Source organism: Protopterus annectens, chromosome 13.part0 (assembly GCF_019279795.1).
Source record: "Protopterus annectens isolate FY-2018-M chromosome 13.part0, PAN1.0, whole genome shotgun sequence".
Lineage (NCBI taxonomy): Eukaryota > Metazoa > Chordata > Ceratodontiformes > Protopteridae > Protopterus > Protopterus annectens.
The window spans coordinates 127,916,036-127,935,595 of record NC_056747.1 but is presented as its reverse complement, the minus strand read 5'-3'; the positions used below and the strand labels follow the sequence as shown (position 1 = coordinate 127,935,595).

General features: G+C 37.3%; 1 protein-coding gene across 1 annotated transcript in view; it reads left to right on the top strand.

Annotated features, from left to right (window-relative positions):
* The window catches only part of LOC122817652 (tropomyosin alpha-4 chain), a 540,823-nt gene that overhangs the window by 333,946 nt on the left and 187,317 nt on the right, over positions 1-19,560 (top strand). The gene's annotated exons all lie outside the window — the stretch shown is intronic.

Sequence of the window (19,560 nt, the reverse complement as noted above, 5' to 3'; positions counted from 1 at the left end):
CATTGAACAGGCATGGTGTTTACCGTTATAATTTTTACTGTAACTCCTGATGACAGAACTTAAATACTCCTTTACAGAACATACCCTGGAGTTTAGGAACTATGTCACCTTCCAAAATAATCCCCCCTTCTAACCTCCCCCTTACACCATGTAGTGCATGTTTCGGATAGCACACCTGAAATAGGCTTTAACAAAATAAAAAAGCATTCTTAAACTATATACATGTGATAAGAGGAAATATACCATTTTTTTAAGATTTAAATTCTTTGGCATCTTACTGCAAAAACTAAGAAAGTATTCTAAAACAAGTGTATGCGCCATGGCATTTCCCTTTAAAAATATAGGCCACTATAAATATTTCCTTTTCTATAAAGCTTCCTACATTATAAATGCAGATAATAGCATTACGGTTTTGAAGAGTCTGCTGTTCTCTATGAGCTATCATATTATGGCTGATCACTTGAATCATATATTTTTATTTTTTAAGCATTTTACAGAATTTGCTTTTTGTTACTTGTTGACAGTTATTTCAGGACCCACCAAATCTCTCCCCCCAGGACAGTTATTAGAATGGATTGCATTTCCTTATTGAACATAGATATTATAAAGACAAGATGTTTCAAACTCAAAGCCTAGAATGGCCTTCTAAGAGTCTGTCACTTACTAGTACAGGCATGATATCTATTACACACACACCTGTCCAGATTCATTTTAAAAGAGAAAAGAACCAGGTTTCTTTTTTTTAATGGAACAGAATTCCACCATCACCCAGCTGCACTATGAAATGAACTCCACAAGAATTCTGATGTAACCTCTTTATATCTACCATCAGGTTATTATTTCTCGTCATTGTAACCTTTATTAATCCCTATACCTACATGTAGATGTCATTACATAGCCAGTCTATAACTGACAGAATACAAAGACAATATTTCAATTTTTCCTATATTCAACATCTCTCAAACCTTAACCTGCCTAGTAAAAGTTTTTGGGAATCTAACCTTCTTAACTGAGCAATATTGTATTACAAAAGGATGCCTCATATTAAATAATTGGTATCACTGATGTTGCATATAATGTTAATCAATTTATCCCAATTATTAATGGTTTCAAGGATGTTTTTGAACTCATAACTCCTCCGTTAAACACAAAGCTGAATTTGCTATCAGTGTTAATGCTAGAATCCATTATTACTCTACTTATGGTTAGAAACAGAACTCCATAGCATACAAGTAACATGGGTTAGCATTGGCAATATACATAACCCTAGTCTAAGAAAAGTTAAGGCATGATGTGAAGTGTCATAGCCCAAGATTTCAGACTCTCCAAGTAACCTTGCAGAATAAATTGATCCCAGTTCAGCTGTACACACCCCTCTCTGTTGCCCCTCTAGTGCTCCTGCTTGAGGAGGGGGCTCAATAAGTGCACCCACCCCACTTCCAATTTCACTGTAAGCCACTTAGCAAGCGGGGGAAAAAATAAAATCAGTATTTCCCATAGTCCTGAAAGGGGACTAGAGGACGAACACAAAATATGCAAAAAAGATTTCAAACAGCAGTGAGGCAGCACTTGTCCACACAGGTCAGCTGAAAACACAGACTGCTACATTCACTCCCTCTCTGTTGCTCCTATAATGTTCCTGCTTTGGGGTGGGAAGTTTTGGTAAATAAAGCTAATTTGCCCTGGTTATAGCTACAAACACCCAAACCACTTCCTGTTTCACAGTAAGCCACTTAGAGGGGAAATAAAACAAAAACAAAATAAATAAAATCAGTATTCCCCAAAGTCATGAAAAGGACTACAGGATGAATGCAAAGTAATATAAAGTACTTTAAACTGTAATAAGCCAATACTTCTCCACACAGGTCAGCTGAAAACACAGGCTACTAACACTCACTCCCTCTCTGTTATTCATATAGTGTTCCTGCTTTGGGATGGGGAGGGTTGGTAAATAAGGCTAATTTGCCCTTGTTATAACTACAAACACCCACCCCACTACCTGTTTCACAGTAAGCCACTTAGAGGGAAATAAAGCTTAAAAAATAAAAGCAGTATTCCCCAAAGTCCTGAAAAGGAACAGAGGGTGAATGCAAAGTAATATAAAAAGTACTTTAAACAATAATGAGGCAATACTTCTCCACACAGGTCAGCTGAAAACACAGGTTGCTACACACAACCTCTTTGTTGTTCCTGATCCAAGAGGGACTGAATAAATAAAGCAACTTCACCCTGTAACTGGGTTGCAGCTACATATTACCCACCTCCACTTCATGTTCCACAGTCAGTAAGAGGGAAAACAGAAACAAAACAGAAAAAAACAGTATTTTTCCTAGTCCTGAAGAGCTAGAGGGTGAACACAAAATAATATGAATAAAGAGGTTTCACACAGCAATTAGAAAACATTTCCCCATACAGATCAGCTGAAAACACAGGCTTCTACACACACCCTACCGGTTATCCCTCTAGTGTTCTTTCTCAAGGAGGGACTATGAGTAAGGCTACCTCGACCTATAATCGGGCTGTAACTACAAACACCCACCCCACTTCTTGTTTTATAGCAATCCTCTTAGTAAGATGGAAAACAGAAAAATAAAAACTATTTCCTCTATTCCTGAAAAGGACTAGAGGTTGAGTACAAAATATGAAAAAAAGTACTTCAGACTGTAATACAAAAGAACTTCTGCAGACAGATCAGCTGAAAACAAAAGCTGCTACACACACTCTCCCAGTTGCCCTATAGGGCATGTGCTTGAGAAGGGGCTCAATAAATAAAGATACTTGAATTGTAATTGGGCTGTAACTACAAAAAACCCACCCCACTGCCTGTTTCTTAGCAAGAGGAAAAACAAAACAGAAAAGTAAAAGCAGTAGTCCCTTAGTCCTAAGAAGGAGTACAGGGTGAATGCAAAATAATATGAAAAAAAAAAACAACAATTCAAACAAGAGTGAGACAGAACTTCTCCACACAGCTCAGCTGACAGCATGGGCTGCTAGTACACACATCCTCTCTTTTCTTCCTGTAGTGCTTCTGCTTGAGGAAGGACTGTAAATAAGACTAATTTGTAATTTTATTGAGTTTTAACTACAAAAAATCTACACACCCTCCTGTTTCTCAGCATAGTTCCTAGTAAGAGGAAAAACAAAACAAAAAAAATAATAAAAACAGTGTTTCCCCTGTTCCTAAAAAGGACTAGAAGGTGAACACAGAGTAATATGAAATAAAGTTTTTCAAGCAGCAATGAGACAGTACTTCTCCACAAAGATCAGCTGTAAACAGGCTGCTACACACAGTCTCTGTTGCCCTAGTTTTCCTACTTATGTAGGGGCTCAGTGCATAAGGGTAACTTGCCCTGGAACTGGACTGTAATTACAAACATCCACCCCACTTCCTGTTTCTCAGCAAGACTATTAGTAAGAGGGAAACAAAAATAAAACAGAAAAATAAAAACAGCGTTTCCCCTAGTCCTGAAAAGGGCAAGAGGGTAAACACAAAATATGAAAAAATATATATTTTTTTTAAATAGCAATGAGACAGCATTAAACATCTGCTGTGCCTGTATAATTTCTCTCTTGAATTCTCATCTGACATCTCAATCACCTTTTCCTTGGAGAAACTGATTAGAATACTCGGCATTAAAGTCCTCCATATCAGAAACTGTCTTTGAGAAAGTGCTGTGCTATTCTGGATACAGGGAAGCTGAACTCTGCTGTTTGAATTCCAAATCTCGTTTCTTGACTTCTTCTTTTGGCTTTTCCCAGTTAGGGGTCGCCACAGTAGATCACCTATCTGCTCATGATTGGCAGTGGAGTTTTACGGTGTCGAGTTGCCAGCCCGGTGCCCAACCTTCCACAGAAGGCACGCACACGCACTCACACCTAGGGCCAATTTAGAGTGTCCAATCCACCTACAGCATGGCTTTGGGATGTAGGAGGAAACTGGAGCACCCGGAGGAAACCCACACAACCACAGGGAGGACATGCAGACTCCGCACAGAAGGCACCCCAGCCGTGGATCGAACTGGAGAACCTCTTGCTGTGAGGCAGCAATGCTAACCGCTGTACCACCGCAGCCCTATATTTCCTTAGAGTTATGGAATCTTGGCTCTGCAAAGAGTAACACTTTGGCTCTTTTCAAGACCAAACGTAACCCCTCCCCCCCAAAGGACCAATCTCAATACCGAAAGAATGACAGGTACCCAGCATTACTGCAGCATAGGTTAAAGCTGCATTGTCTAAGGCCAAGAATACAGCTTCCATGGGACCCAACAATATCTCTGGTTGTGCTCTACATGAATTACAAAATAAACTGGCATCACATCTGTGTGCTCAGTTCACTCACAGCCTCACTTCAGGCTTTATCCCTACCGAATGGCACACTGCTACAGTCATCCCTCTCCATAAAGGAGGAGTGACTACAGATCCTGAAAAGTACTGCCCCATTAGCCTGATGAGTCTGATATGTAAGGCTATGGAGCGCATCATCATGGACCTAATTAACAAGGATATACGGAATCTCCAAACTCTAGATCCCACGCAATTTGGTTTTGTGAAAGGTAGATCATGCCTTCTCAACCTGGTTGACTTCTTCGAGTCAATCACCAGATCGGTGAATGAAGGTAAGGCAGTTCATACAGCCTACCCCGATCTGGCCAAGGCCTTTGATACCATTCCTCACTCAGGAATTATTGATAAACTCATCAAACTAGGCATCAACCTCTATGTCGTTAGGTGGGTTGCAAATTGGCTCACAGATAGAACACACAGTGTGAAAGCAGTGGACTCCAAGTCAGACTACCGACCAGTAACAAGTGGAGTCCCACAGGGATTGGTCCTGGGTTCTGTTCTGTTTGGCATCTACTTCTCACTGGCTGACCAAATTCGCAGGCAACTGCAAGCTAGAAGCTAATATTAACACCCCAAGTGATGCAGACATCCTACAGAAAGTCCTCACTGAGACCAATGACTGGTGCCGAAACCATGGCCTTAAACTTAATGCCAAAAAATGCGCCGTCATCCCCTTTGGGAAAAACGCAGTTCCCACTAATTACCACATCAATGGGAGCCCACTGAACACTGAAGGTGTTAGAAGAGATCTGGGGACAAAGGTTGACACCAACCTCTCCTTCTACCACCACATTGCCAATGTGGTCAGACAGTCCTTCTATGTGGCACATCTCATTACCAATGGTTTTGCATCCAGGAAGAAAGAGGTCATCATTTCTCTCTACTCTTCCCCCATTAGACCAATCATAGAGTATAATGCCCCATTTCACAAGTACCTCACTAGACACCTGCAACAACTGCAGAGGCAACAAAAGTACCTTATGAAGAGGATCCTAGGCCTTAAACACGTGTCCTACACGGACAGACTCAAAACAACTCCAGCTATTCTTGTCTCATATCATCTAGTAAGAGGCGATCTCTGCTTGACTTACAAAGCCATGTCTGACCCAGCTCTGTTAGAAATGCTACATCTAAAGAAATCCCAATCCCTCCGCACCACACACTGCAGAGACCTCAACCTCATTACCACAATCAACAGAACATGCTGGAGGGACAGGCTAATAACTCAGAGACTGCTGATGCTCTGGAACAGACTTCCCATACATGACAAGCAGAGCACCTCACTAGCCCTCTTCAAGAGAAATCTTGATGAGTGGATGGGAAATAAAAAGTTCACCCTGGGGATCACTCTAGTGGCTCTACTTGATAGAGGCACTGGGAACTAACAATGGGCGGCACAATGTCAGGGCACTTCTATGGGTTAGGCTTGTAAAGGCCCCAGGGCCATTAGCCTAGTACACACCTATGAAACACAGTAGCTTTTAAAATCTGTATTCCCACCTTATCCGTTTTCCTCAAATCAGGCAAAATTGTGGCTGCTTTCTCATTGTAGCGATTCTGCCTTTGCTGATTTCCTCTGAACAGATGGTAACATTACCTTTATGTACTTTGGAATAAATAAAATAGTAGCAGAAGGCTATATGCTTCTGAACATGCCAGTGAAAGAACTGCTTCCTTTTGCAGTGTTTCTGTATTCGAGCATGGACAAACAACAGTCTGGGACATAGCTCTCCACTCTCCAGATTTTCACAGAATGTCCAGATTTCTGCCTCATATTTTTGGTCTATCCCTCATAAAATTAGCAGTTTTCTGGCAAATCACTTAGGATTGAGGTCACTAAATAAGGACGTATATTTGGGTCTCAGACAAAATATCCTTCAGAAAATGTAAGTTAATACAAATCCTGTTATTCTAGCAACTTTCTAAGTTTGTAAAAGCAGCATTTAAAACCTGTCCCTATTTTTGAGCCTCTGTCCTCCCATTATTTTAGGCTTTGTCTAGATTACGTGCACTAACAGATTGACAGTTATGGTATGGGGTGGCTGACACACAAATGCACAATAACTACTGCATGATTCTGGGGTATTTCATTTAAAGATCAAAATTGTGATAGCTGGGGGATTTCTTCTTTCCCCAAGATACAGTCATATGGGAGTTGGTATGCATGTTAGTAGTGGGGTGCATCCCCCATGACAGAGGTGCAACAGGGAAAAGCCCTTCTGCAACTACACTTTTGTAATTATTTTAGTAGTTTTAGATTTAGTGCCTTTTCAACTATTGCAGTCTTTTATGATCACATTTATCAGTGCAGATAACATAAAGGCCACCAGTATTATTATAACCTTTTTACTGGGTTTTGATCTGTATTATTGATTGATTGATTCTGAATTTGTTAGGGTAGAGTAAATTCCCAATCTCTAGCAACATTTCAAAACGTTTTGCTACCAAATTGCAGGACACTGTCTGAAATAGTAGTCACTTAAGTTATGTGCCTAGCAAAAATCATTTTCCGCACTACAGCCACAGTAGTACTTAAAATGTCCTTTTGGAATCCCGTTAATATTCAACAGAAATCATACATTGGTCATCTTTGGGTTGAAAAAGATATGTTTCAACCTTATTCCTAGCAAATCTGGCATACAGTGGGAAAGCAGTTCTTCTGCAGAATGTTGATATCATTGGACTTTCAACACATTTAACATTTTTGCACATTTTTTCTATCTGCTCTGACACATTCACCGACAGGGAACATTCTGAGCTTTCTCTTCATATTTCACAATACTTACGTGCCTTGCCTTTCATGAATTTTTGATAAACATTTGAAATGTTTGGAGCTTCTAAAGCAAGTCCCAAAATGCGGATACTGCCTGGCCAAAAAATCAGACTTACATATACTAAGTCCAAAATGGCATTTCTTGGAATCTTCCCTGTTCTGTAAGGTATAGTGATCTCAGAGTTGATATATATAAGTTCAGAGGGTGCAGGAAGAGAATCACTCATCTCTGGGGTTTCGGTCTTTTTTTTTTTTTCAGCTTTTTTGCACTTGTTATTTCTAGTGTCAACATTTTAATAGGGAGCCTGGATGGATAGTAAACATTTGATAAGTAGTCTGTCCAGCCTTTTATATATCTTCCTTGAGTAGCTGTATTTATTTGATTTCTACAGTACAACAGCCCTAATATGCTAATCTGATGACTTAGACTCCAACATCAGCTTAGTGTAAGACTAAACACATAGCTTGTGCCAGGAGTTCTATCCCCGAGTGAACACATTTCCCCATGTAAATCAATGTTTTACCTTGGTTTACAGATTCATAGGTTCATAGGTGAATACTAGGCTAACTGCTCTGAAGTGGCATTTTAAGCCTAGCCAATACCCTGAAGTCAGATTCAAACCCTGTACCTTTTGTCTGTGAGGTAATGACCTTAATTTTTATGCCACCTCCATAAATGAATAAATCATGGGACACCGGCAATTACAGAATAACCCACATGACATCTAAATCTTTTTTTCTGTTTTGTTTCTTGAGATAGGCACCACTTAATAGATCAGCAATACTCATTTGTTTTTCTTAGTCTGTATTGATATGTTAAATTGTATTTTTTTAGAATCAACAACATCTATTGCATTTTAGGTAATGCATTCTGAAGAAATTTCCTGAATATATTCTGCAATGGCTTATTATCTGTCTCAAGGAATACTGGTTTAAAATAAAAACATTTATGGAATTGTTCACATCCATACAAAACAGGCAACATCTCATTCTTGTCTGAGCAAATTTAGCCTATACATCTGTAAATACTCAAACCATATTTTACTAGGCTCTACTTTTGAATCAATACTGCTATTAGGCCATACTAGCTCTCAATTACTTGAAACACAACTGCTTAAATATTTCAGAGTTAATACACTGCTTACAAATTTATTCAGTAACTCCACACTTTTGTCCAGTTCTAGTGACCAATCCCATGACACATAATGCTCTAAAAGATTATTTAATGGCATAGGAGCTTCTGGCATGTTCAGTACAAATATAGCAAACACTGAGACATTTCCAAGAATCTCAAAAGAAATTCCTTGTCTTGTGGCTTTGTCATATGCATAACTGATCTCACTTTCCTAACATATGCATTTTAGGCTCACTGAAGCAATGATATGATCAGTATATTTCAAAAAAGTTACATAAATTTGACTTTCATTTCTGTTTGGTTCAAATCAAACTGGATCAGGCTGTTCAACAATTTGACCAGCCTCGTGCTGTGATCTTTCTTAGTCTGTCTCTACACAAGCAGATCATTAATGAAATTACTTACACCATCCAGAACTTCTACAGTTCTTGCCATGGTTCTCTGAAATACTTCAAGTGCAGACAAAATACTAAAGGATAGTCTAATAAAGCTGTACGGTCTTAATGGCATAACAAATGTACATAGCTTTAAAATTGCTTTGCCATGTTTGATTTGTCAGGAATCTTAGCTAACCTCTAGTACAGAAAATAACTTGGTGCTGGACTTTGCTGATGAAACCTATTCAATTGCTAGTAAGAGATTGTACACTGTCTAAAAACATTTGTTCATATCTAGATATCAATGAAAGATCTTGCTTCACAGCTGTAACCACACTGTTAATCTATTCATCAGGCTCTGCCTTAATAACAATAACACCAAGATTATCTTAAGTATTTATTTATTTATTTGTTTGTTTGTTTTTTGGTATTCCTTAGTATCATATTTGGTTTTCCATGGGGATAAACTACTAGTATTACTACAGATGATTTCTTAAAATAGTATCAACCTGACAAATAATTCAAACCAGTAAATAAATCTGCATCATTTTGTAAAATATCATCACTTGCATCCTATCTTGTAGTCTTGAAATAAAACTGTTCTATTTCCTGCTTATCCTATGCTTGCATAGTTCTTAAAAAAGCTGAAAGTACGGTTTCACTTTTAACATTAACAGGAATTCCCTTCTAGTTAGAAAAAGCAATAAACATGGAAACATTTCATCTGACAGCATCACAAATCATTCTACATTTGTTTACCAAGAATAATTAACTGTGGTATGTTTCTCACATGCCAAATGACTCAATATATTTGGTTGTTTCAAAGTATTTTTCATGCTTGAAAAGAGCCTTATTAATCATTTTCTGTACAAACACACAGCAAAAGTATCTGACCCATAGGCTCGACATTGTGTCCTAAAGATGTCAATTAAGTATGAATGCTGATTTACACAAACGGCAACAGTCTCAGACAAAATATTACAAGTTGTTCCTGCATGAAGTTTAAAAACAAAAAGATTTGAAATTAGTATGTGCTTCTGTCCAAATACAGTACTCATTGACATGTATGTAATAAACTGTATTTTGACTGCATTTCCACAGTGATCACAAATATTTCTCTTTTTCTTTATTAGCTTCAATAGTATATAGATTTTATGTAACAGATATTTTGTTTATTACAAACTATTGAAAAAAGGTTATTTCCTCCTCATAATCTTCACTGTTGATTAAACATGCTGTTTTTCAGACATTACTAGATACACCAGTATACGCATAACAATTCACCACTGTCTAGTAGTTAATGAAGCAGCAACGTAATGAATTGTGAACACTCCACTAACTTTTAATCAACAACAGAAATGCATCAAAACAAGGGTTTCTGGGGTGAATAATCCACACTTTATTGAAAAAAAATAAAAATTAAAAAAATTGAGCGCTTTTGTCCTTCAACTGGGGACTTCATCAGAATACCAAAAGCTTCATTCCACCTTGTATAAATACACAAATGCCAACTATCAAGCAATCCAGCAATAAATAAACTTTGACATAACATATTGTTGTTAAAACCATAAATAAAAGAACATAAAATGTTACCACAGGTGTTTTAAAATCTTTGATTTGCTCCTCACTTAATTGCATAAATAATGTATAAAAGAAAATAAACATATCTATACATGTGTGTGTGTGTGTGTGTGTATATATATATATATATATATATATATATATATATATATACACACACACACACACACACACACACACACACACACATGTATAGATATGTTTATTTTCTTTTACACATTTTTATGTAATTAAGTGACAAGCAAATGAGGGACGAGAGTGCTCAATTTTTTAATTTTTTTCAATAAAAATACTAATGCTTTAACTTCTTCTTTAAAAAAAAAAAACAACAAAGTCTTCCCTATTATTAAGTCCTGGTGGATGGCAAGCATTTAATTATAACTGCCAAAAATATTCTCTCCCCCCAGTTCATATTCAGCATTGAATAAATAGCATATCCCTGTATCACATCTAATACAAAAAATTTAAAATTCACTCTACATTTCCCTCTCTTGTAATATATATCCAATGCATTTTTTTCATCACCAATATTCACTGCATGTTTATGTTCATATATACGTCTGAATAACTCTCTAGAAGTATGCCCTACGTAAAAAGCAGGCCAGGGCATGTATTTTCACTATTATTAACTAAAATCTCTTGCACTCTCCAAAAAAAGATAATCACAGAAATTACGACTAAAACATTTGTACATCCCTGTTTTGTTTACAATAACATTAGTAGGGGCTTTAACTTAGCCTGAAAGAAGTTCTTAAAACTCTTCCCTCTCTTTTGTACAAAAAGGGAGCAGTCTCCCAATACTTCTTTCAAACAAGGATTATGATTGAATATTTTCCAATTGTTCGAAATAATTATTTTTATTGCCAAGGCATCTACACTATTACTAACTAACACAGAAGTTCTAAAATCTTTGCTAGCAATTTTAGCTAGGTTTTTGTATTCCTTTTCTTATTTCAGAGACTTCACTCAGAGTCTCCCTGTCAATACTTTCCCGGGATAAACTCTACTAGCAAAGTTCTGAATAATATTAGAGCTTTCATAAACTAAATCATACTCATTCTTTGTAAGAGTGCTGGCTCTTAATAACTGGCCTTTGACAATATTATTTTTCATCTTTTTTGAGTGCATACAGGTGTACTGCAAATATGAATAATTTTGGTATATAAGGAATCATGTTCTTTATAACAGTGACATCTAGAAAATTAATATTTTCTAACTGGTGATTAGTAGTGAATTTAAAAAAATAACTAATAGTATCTAAATAGTTCACAAACTCAATAAACTTTCTTCCCCTCTCCAAATTAAAAACCCATTGTCAATAAACCTTTTGAATACTACTGTGTTCTCAACATAGATACTTTCCAAGATATTCACTCTTTCCCATCCATCCATGAATAAGTTAGTATAGCTGGGGGCCATAGCTGCCCCCATCGCCATACCATTAATCTGATGGTATAAGTTTTCTATTATATTCAAAGAAATTATAACTGAGTATTACATGTAAAATTTCCATCAGTAATGTAAACATCTCTTTAGAAAATATTCTAGAATTAATTAATTCAAAATGCACTGTTTCTAACCCCTCATCATTGGGTATAACAGTGTACACACATACTGTACATATACACACAAACACACACACACACACACACACACACACATATATATATATATATATATATATATATATATATATATATACATGAGTATGGCACAAAATTGCCAAGACACATTTAATCTAAAACACAGTCAAACTTGCCTTTAGTCAAAATGATACTTCTCTGAATCTATAAACTGCTGAAAAAGGAAAACAGTTTCCTCTTCTGATTGAATAAACCCCCCAAAAAAGACCTGTAACTTCCAGACATAACTTGTCTGCATAATGACATTGTTAGGGAAAGAGCTGGAGTTAGGGACAGGAATAGAGTTAGTATGCATGTTTAAGAGTGGGCAGTGCGTGTGTGTGTGTGTGTGTGTGTGTGTGTGTGTGTGTGTGTGTGTGTGTGTGTGTGTGTGTGTGTGTATGTATGTCCGTGTTTATAGCATGTTCATTCTCTGATTACTGAGAAGCAAGGTCACCAAAGAACAATGTCTGTAGGTTGTCTTTGTCAAAACTAAGAATTTCTTGCTGTGTATTTCCAGCACTGTTTAATTTATGTTTTTATTTTGTCTGCTCACTCTTTTGACAATAACTACCTTTAGCTGCGGTATATCAGTGCCAAACTGGATGCGTCACTGCAAGCCGGCAAACACACATCCATGCAAGCATTTTCTGCATCTCAGCCATTTGCTACAGTTTTGGACAAAACCATTTGAAAAAAAAAAAAAAAAAAAAAAAAAGCAGTGTTTATTGATGACTTATATCAGGCATACACATTACTGTTTGCACTTTACTTTTTAGACGCCATCTTATTTCTTTTGATCTGCTTTATCATGTAACAAGTCTTGTGTGTTGTCATTTTATATCGTTTTTAAATGAGACATTACAATCTTGGCAATATTCGAGTTCTAGATTCCAATTCCTGCCACTTGGTAGTTTATACCTGCTCATTCTGAATCACCAGGATGACCTTAACATATCTCTCTCTTGCTCTCCAGTTAACATCCTCAGCCTGCATTCCATTTTCAAATGGCAGCCACTGTATTACATGAGCAAAATAATTTTCTTTACATTCAGTCAAGAATTAAGGCTGAAGGCAACCTTGAAAAAAATGCTTTATAGCTCTGAACTTAAAATACTCTTCAGGCCTGTGTTTCATCAGGCTAATAAATCAGTTTAACTGCATAGCAATCATTTTGTTAAATGGAATTCCCATTTTGATCATTACATTAGCTCTTTCTGGGTCTATCTTAAAATGAACATTGATTTAATGTCTTCCTACTGAATTTAAGTGTTGGTTTGCTCAAAGAGGCCTATGTTTATAAACTTAGATTATGTGATAAATGCCAGTCAGACATCAATTTGCAAGCCAGGTCAAGAGGTTGGACTTGGTTATTTATTTAACTATATATAATAATTTGAATTTATATGGAGAATATTTTGCTATGCTTCTGAATCCTTTAAGGCTTCCTAATTTTCAATAAATCAATATAAATCTGAAGTTTGGTAATCCCCTTTATTACAGACTCCCACAGTGCTATGTAGGTGAACTGTTTTACTTAACTTAGTGCATAGATAACAAAAGTACCGTGTGTGTAATGCTCATGAACTAAGCATCACGTATCTGTGCATTTGTGGCATTGTTAATGCTTGTCATTTGCCTCAAGGCCATGACTGAAAAGTGTCCCTGGACCAGTTTACTTAGTAAACAAACAATACATAAGAAAGTAAATAGATAAATAGAAATTTTAAAAACTGTTACTTTAGCAAGCAAAGATACTATGATAATGCTGTCCCATTGTGAAACTGCATGTTTGTTTTGTCTTAAGTGTTTCAGTGCTGCCTTATTTTTATAAGGACAGTGACCTTTGGTCTCACTTGTGATGCTGTCCTCTTTGTGTGTGTTCTGTTTTTTTTAGCACTTGTGAGAATGTTCTATAACCCTGTCATGCCGAGGGTCCTCTATTTTTTTTCACTGTCCTCTGCTTCCTTGAAAGTTACTAGTGGTGTTATGAATGAATAACTGAGGAATGTGATTTCAGAATGCTTATCACTAATGCACAAATGACCATAAGTTCTTAGACCATAAGATTTCACAAATGACCATAAGATCACAGACCAAAGATCATAAAACTGTAGCTTTTTATTAAACTTTTTCCAAATGTCAATACATGTGTACTAACTCTATCATTTTTGACTAAAGGTAAGTTTAATATGTTATCATACTCCTTAAATCCAGTGTTGATTACTACCCTCCCAAGCAACAAATTACACTGCTATTATTACAAAGTTAAAAAAGCTATAGTAAGTCAGAAAAACACCTGTGCCACATCTTTCTAACAAATATAAAGTCTTGTTGTTTTTCTTTTTTTCTAGGTGCTTTTCCCTTTTCTGCCTGCTGACCACTAAGCTACCCCATAAAGGACTTTTTCCCATTCATTCCATAGGGGTGAAAGATTCACCTACAGAGCTGAATTAGGCTACAGCTGCACCCATGCACTCTTCACCAGGTGTCCTAGTTCCACTTGGTTTGAGAGTGACCATAAATGGATGGGACAGAGGCCAGAACACAGACGCAGGGCACTGGCCATGGAAGAGACTAATCAGGCATTGCTAAAAACTCTAGGTGAACAGCAATTATGCATTTCTATAACAAGGCAGTGTCCTTGTCCAGGGAAGCTATAGCTTTGATGAACTGGTCATCACAACCCTTCAACCCTCTTGATAGGTTAAGCAATATCTTTTTGTCACTAAAAATTAGACAAGTTTACTTCTGCCTCCAGTTTTTGAGGGATAACCCTCCTCATCCGAGTTAGAACCAACGTCTCTTACACCATTGTAAAGCACTGACATATCTGTCACGTCAGTCTGACGTACTCTTTGGATTGATTTCTCCATTACTGACCTTAAGACAATCGGTAGTTTAGAGGTGCAGCTGACCTTTTGTAGCCCTGCTTCTGGATATACATACTTTTTATTAGGATGTTTGAAAATTAAGTCTCCACTGTTGGTCCAGATCATTTAAATCCACTGTTGTATTTTTTCTTCAGATGTCTTATAAAAAGCATGTGTCTCCTTTCTTTTAAAAAAAGATTGTAGCCACAGTCACAAAAACTCTCTCTCCCTAAATGCCAAAAAAACAAAGCTAACGTTGTTTACTCTAAAAAAAAAAAAATACCTTCATTAACTGACAAGACTTCAACATACTCTCATTGACTTCAATAAAACCTGAAATTGTAGCCAGTACAAAATTATTAGGTGTCATTATAGATGAAAATCTAAAATTCGATTTACATATCCAATGCAATATATCAAAAATCCATAAAAACCTTCATCTACTTTACAGGCACAATACATTCCTCTCCATACCAATCAAACAAGGATTAGCCCTCTCCAATTTGCTTCTCTCCCTAACATACGGAGCCCCCTTACTAACCAACTCCAGTCATCCCTGAAACAAACGCTTGAATCCTGCTATAATAAAATCACTAAATTTGCCTCTAATACCCGTCATTCTACCCATCACTGTATAGCCCTGAGACATCTCCAATGGCTTGAATTCCCACATTTATCACTCCTCCAGCTTACTACATCCCATAAACTTATTTACAAGCCACAAGACTGCCCTTCACTCAACTCCTTATTCTCCTCCTGGGTCTCTTTGATCTGAAAACCAGAATCCACTACAAATCCACAAACCAGACCTTTCTGCTGGTAAACTCCTATATAGCTGGACAACTGACGGATCCTGGAACAATCTTCCCCTTATGGCCACTCTATACAACAACCCTCTAACCTCTAAAACACCCTACACAAACATATCCCCTCCGATTAGATCTGTATCTGCACCACCCAGACTAGTGCCATAACTCACCCCCCCTTCCCACCCCCAGTACTGCTTCTGCCTACTTTCCAATCTCAGTAATATTATAACTTCGTCTGATGAATTAACCATCTTTTCCTGAATTTCTCCTTAACATCTCTTTTCTCATCACCAAGGCCTTCTACCCCAGAATTTTTCCCTAACGTAATCCTGGAAATAAAATGTAACCCGTCTACAATTTATCGTTGTTACTTTAACTTGTCAAACTATCAAGGTCATCATTACATCATTATCTTTGTAACAAAACCGACTTTTCTTTACTTTAATTATTTGTTTAAAATTTTTTCTCATTTTTGTCATTGTCACCTTATATTTTTTTACTGTTAGAAACTTTGTAACTCTGTAACCCATTCAGGGGCTAAGTGTAATGTAATTTAATATGTAATTGGAGCTTTTCTCTCCAGGCCTCCACTGAAAATGGGCCCTTGCCCAGTGGACCTTCCCGGTAAACAAATGTCAATAAATAAATAAATAAATTGTAGCGATGTACTATCCCATCTTCAACTGGTTCATTAGTACTTCAGCTGTTGAGATGGTTTGGAATTACGAATGTTCTTGATGTCACCAATTCTGTTTATCCCTGTTTTGTTTTAAAGCCAGAACATAGAGGTAACCCTTATTTGCTTTATCAGTGACCTCAGCTTGTAAGAGACCAGAGGTAGGGCTACAGCATTTGCTTCTTAAGTTTTTATTCTCCATGGTATACAATGAATTGTAAAACCTTACTAAAATGTTCAGTAGATGCAGTATGACTGTTAACGGTACAAAGGATCGGGGAGAACTTGCACACCAGCCCTGCCTCTTTGCAATGCACTTCAGTTTCCTAGATAGTGTCACTGCTCACTATATTCTTGGTCTATTTCCACTGAACTAATCATGCATATGAATGTTCAAAAACACAAAAAAAATTGACTAAGAGCCTATTACGTCCTCGTGATTGTTGCAGCCAGCCTGTATCTATCTTTTCCTAGCCTTGCCACTCATCATTTCACCTTTTGTTCTATGTTCCTGTTGACCTACACTTTACCTCCCCCTCTCTTTCTCTGTCAGGTTACTCTATGATATCATACCCTTTCTCTCTTTCTGCAACGAAGTGCTGTATATATATTGGTTTTGATAAATGTTGTTTTGAGCATAGCTGAGACTACAAATGTAGACAATTTGACAAGAGAATGACGCAGGAAAGATTTCACTTTCCCCAAAATACAACAACTTTGGTATTGATTATATAAATAAAACAGTGTAGAAGTCAAGCACCCCACAGTAAGAGTGCTCTAGACTTTGATCCACAACCACTCTAGAAATACAGATTTCAAATTCTGTTGCAAATGTTTTAAGTTCTCCCACAAAGAATTCAAAAACTTGCCTTTCATAATCATCCCAGGGAATGGCAGAAAGGTGCTATAACTTGTATTATTTTGAGTGCCCACAGCAGTACAAAATAACTGAATAGATTTTATAACATTTAAGACAACAATAGAATTCAGCAAACTAAGTCTGTCTGGCTTTAATTTTATACCCTGCAGTACTAACCTATGCTTCCTTCTGCTCTTCTATTACACTTTCCCCGAGTTGTTTCATGATGACATGATGAGCCCTCTTCATATGTTTCTTACCTCACCCTTCCTGCTGATGGGACGTTGCCCATTGTCTTCAGTACCGTTTCTTATTCTAGCTACTTTTCATCCTTCCTGCCATCTGCCTCATGCATTCCTCCATATTATTGTCTATATCTTTATAAGTTCTCCATATCTGTATACTGTACTGACTTGGTGATTCTTGTGACAATTCTTTGAGTAATGGACAAACATTATTCTAGTTCACAGAAGATTTCTAAGGTAAATTAGTCAGCTCGTCCTGAATCCACAGATTTATACATAAAAACATCAGATATTACCACATGGGAGAGTTGTTCATTAGCAGAGATTTCAGTACCCTTCCTTCCAATGGCCAAATATTTTTATGTTCAAAATCAGGATGTTCCATTTCAAAGCAGGTCATCAACTGAGAGAAATAAAGTATCACAGGGGTAGCACTAAAGATGGGAGCACACAGGGCACATGCCTGCCTGTAACAGTGTGTGCCCACCCCCCAAGTGCTCTAGTCCCTGGAATACTATAAAGTCTATCGCTTTTTTGAGCAAACATGACTTTTTCCATGCAAGCACTTGATTCTTACCACAGGCATGTTCTTATGGCAGAGCAACAGGGGCCTTCTGTAAAGGTTTCAGATGTCTTTTTAAGCCTTTGGGAGAATTGTACTCCACTACATGAAGCGACAGACCTGATATTTTTTACTGCTTTTTTTATGAAGTAGAGAGATGTCTAAAGTGTGTGTGTGTGTGTGTGTGTGTGTGTGTGTGTGTGTGTGTGTGTGTGTGTGTGTGTGTGTGTGTGTGTGTGTGTGTGTGTGTGTGTGTGTGTGTGTGTGTGTGTGTGTGCATGTATGTGTGTGTGTGTGTGTGTGTGTGTGTGTGTGTGTGTGTGTGTGTGTGCATGTGTGTGTGTGTGTGTGTGTGTGTGTGTGAGTGTGTGTGTGTGTGTGTGTGTGTGTGTGTGTGTGTGTGTGTGTGTGTGTGTGTGTGTGTGTAAGATCAAATATTGGCAAAGTAGTCAGTAAATAAAGTAATAAAGGAGATAGGAGAAAGGCTTCAGCTGTTTGTCACTGAGAATTTTTAACAAGAGATGTTAATATGAAAATAATTTTCTTGTTTTGTGTGTGGGGTAGGGGGTGCAGCTCCTGGATTTTTTTGACTTACTCTCAAGTCTAAAAAAAATTCAAAACTGCACCATAGTCAAAGTGTAAAACCACACAACTGAATTCACAAAAAACACTCCAAGAAAGGAAAGATGAACTAAAATATACTTATCATTTAACACTTTCATTCTTTTTAATGATACATCAAAGGACTTCATCATAACTAATTCACCACTAAAAGTCAACACCTTTTATATAATTATCATATGATTAAACAACTAACACTATCATGTTATAAATGAACATAGCATACTTAGAAAATACAACATAAAAATCATAACTATATGGTTAAAAACTTTTACTTCAAAAACATAATACAGTCATTTCAAATCTTTCAAGCTTATAAAAAAATGTAATATTCATAGCTCCAGTGAGCCCTGGCGATCTATCTGCCACAAGAGCAAACTGCCACATGACTTCCTCACATACCAAAAAACTGTTCCCAGAGAATGCATATGCACATAATTCAATACAAAAAAAAACAAGCAAACTTTTTAAAGTTCCTGTATATTCCTATATATAGTTTATAGGTAGGTACTAGGCTATCTGCCCGAAGGCATTTATAAGCCTAGCCAGAATGTGTTGGCTTTCGCCGCCCCCTTAGATTAGTTCCCTGTGCCTCTGTCCAGCAGAGCCACTGAAGTGATCCCCGGGGTAAACTTTCTATTTCCCATCCACTTGTCAAGGTTTCTCTTGAAGAGTGTTAGTGAGGAGCTCTGCCTAATATAGATTGGAATCTTGTTCCAAAGCATGGGAAGTCTCTGGGACAAGAATATATCCCACCAGCATGTTATATTTATTGTTGTGGTGAGGTTTAGATCCCTAGAGTGTGTGGCTTGAGGGGATAAGGTTTTCTTTAGGTGGAGCATATCCATCAATTCTGGGTTGGACATGGCCTTGTATGTCAGGCAGAGATCACCTCTGAGTAGGCGGCATGCAACCGAGTACAGCTGGAGTTTCTTCAGTCGAGCTGCATAAGGCATCTGTTTGAGGCCAGTGATCATGCATTACTAGCACACCACTCCCTTCATAAATAAATTTACAGAACTTGCAAGAAAAACATTTATATGTTCCCGTTTGATCTAAGGATGCATGCAGTGTTAAATTATG